The sequence below is a fragment of the Macrobrachium rosenbergii genome, chromosome 16, assembly GCF_040412425.1.
Source record: "Macrobrachium rosenbergii isolate ZJJX-2024 chromosome 16, ASM4041242v1, whole genome shotgun sequence".
In the NCBI taxonomy this organism is placed as follows: Eukaryota; Metazoa; Arthropoda; class Malacostraca; order Decapoda; family Palaemonidae; genus Macrobrachium; species Macrobrachium rosenbergii.
The window spans coordinates 36,251,386-36,253,761 of record NC_089756.1 but is presented as its reverse complement, the minus strand read 5'-3'; the positions used below and the strand labels follow the sequence as shown (position 1 = coordinate 36,253,761).

At 36.4% G+C, this 2,376-nt stretch overlaps 1 long non-coding RNA gene across 1 annotated transcript in view; it reads left to right on the top strand.

The window, feature by feature from the left end:
- Window positions 1–2,167, top strand: part of LOC136847025 (uncharacterized) — a 123,443-nt gene extending 121,276 nt beyond the window's left edge. Inside the window, exon 5 of the long non-coding RNA XR_010855585.1 lies at window positions 1,876–2,167. This is a non-coding gene — a long non-coding RNA (uncharacterized lncRNA). The remainder of the gene's footprint in view (window positions 1–1,875) is intronic.
- The last annotated feature ends 209 nt before the right edge of the window (window positions 2,168–2,376 follow it).

The window sequence follows — 2,376 nt, the reverse complement described above, 5'->3', positions numbered from 1 at the left end:
CCACATGGCCGAAGGATTCCCCGTTGATTCCTGGGAAGTCACCTTGATTCTTCCCGCGGATCCTGCGGGATCGGGGTCTGAGCCCCAACTCAACGGGGAGACAGCAATAAACGGCAACTGAGATACCAAGTCTCTTTCCCCCCCCTCCCTTCCCTCCCCCTTTTATACGACCCCAACACCCCCAACCCCAGCACCATTCCTTCATCCCCTACTTCATACCTAGCCGCTGTCCTTAGTGGCATCCTTCAGCAACCCCCACCTCCCCTTCTCTCTCCTCCTCCTCCTCTTTCTCCTCCCCCACCCATCCTCTTTTCCTCCCCCCTCCTCTCCTGTCCTCCTCCTCTCCTCCTCCTCTTTCTCCTCCCCTCCTCCTCCTCTTTCTCCTCCCCCTACTCCTCGTCCTCTTTCTCCTCCCCTTACTCCTCGTCCTCCTCCTCCTCTTTCTCCTCCCCTCCCCCTCTCATCTTTCTCCTCCCCCTCCTCCTTCTCCCCCTCCCCTTTCTCCTCCCCTCTGCTTTCTCCTCCACCTCCTCCTCCCCCTCCTCTCCTCCTCCCCCTCCTCCTCCTCCTCCTCTCCTCCCCCTCCTCCTCTCCTTTCTCCTCCCCTCCTCCTCCTCCTCCTCCATTCCCCGAGCTCCTTCGTTTGTTAATTAGCGTCCTTTTCTGCGTAACTGTCTCGACACTCTTGCAGACTTTATTATTCGGGGTCCGTTCTGGCGTGAGGTTTAGATTTGGCAACGAGGCGTTTTTGCAGAGTGCCATGACACCTCTCTTTTTCTCTCTGGTGTCGTTTTGATTCAGTTTTTGTTTTGTTTTATTGCTATCCTTTTTTTTATTTTTTTATTTCTAGGTAGTTTCTAAGATATTAGGACTCGCGCTGGTGAGAGAATGTACTGTAGCCTGCGTAAGATGAACAAAATATAATTGTTCTTCATTTATTCGCCTTATTTACTTATTTTTATTCATGTTATTTTAATTTTCCTGTTTTACTTTTTAATCTGATACAGTAATATGCTTAATGTTAGTTTTTTTACTTAAAAGTGATTAAATCATACTTGGTCATTTTTTTAACAAATCCATTTTTACTTAAAAGTGATTAAATCATACTTGATAATTTTTTTAACAAATCCATTTTTGTACTTCAAAGTTATTAAATCATACTTGGTAATTTTTTTAACAAATCCATTTTTTACTTAAAAGTGTTTAATCATACTCGATCATTTTTTTTAACAAATCTGTTTTTACTTAACAGTGATTAAATCATACTTGATTATTTTTTCAACAAATCCATTATTTACTTCAAAGTGTTTAAATCGTACTTGGTGATTTTTCTAACAAATCCATTTTTTACTTAAAAGTTATTAAATCATCCTTTATCATTTTTTTAACAAATCCATTGTTAACTTAAAAGTGATTAAATCATACTTGTTCATTTATTAAATAAATCCATTTTTTACTTAAAAGTGATTAAATCATCTTGATAATTTTTCTAACAAATCCATTGTTTATCTATTTTCATCTCCAGGACGTTTAGCGTTCATCAACGAGAACCTCTTGCAATTCATTATCTTTTCATTATCTTTTCTTGGAATTCATTATTTTTTTCATTATCTTTTCTTGTCATTCATTATCTTTTTAACACGTTTATCGTTATCTGGGCTTTTAACCTCCCCAGGAGAGCTGTTAACCAGCTCAGTGGTCTGGTAAAACTAAGATATACTTAATAACTTTTGATAATTAAAATAATGAATAATACTGAATGACTTTCAGTGATATCACAACAGAAAAACTGTTACCTTTTATTCCATTTTGCTCTTCTTTTATTACTAATTTATCTAAACGAATGAGACTAATGCAATTTATTTATATTTCCAGGCAATGTTTCCCGATTGTCCTGCGCAGTGTTAAAATAACTCGACCGCAGCTGCGCAGTTCTAAAACTGCTCGTCTTCTGCGCAATCCAGATACTCGATTGGGCCAATATGTTAACTCATGCACTTCTCCAGAAATGTATGCAGATAAATAAACTAAAGAGAATTTAAATATAAATATCAAACGTGAAAATCGTAGGAAGCAACTTAATATTTTTCTTTTAGTTTGTTGCGGTAATTTTCATCACGATTTCTTGCTTTGCGATACTCATTATATTCTCTCTCTCTCTCTCTCTCTCTCTATATATATATATATATATATATATATATATATATATATATATATATATATATATATATATATATATATATATATATATATATATATATATATATATATATATATATATATATGTTTATATACGTATATACATACACACACACATATATATATATGTGTACAGTATATATACATCTAGGTGCGCGTATTTGTGTACATAGGTAA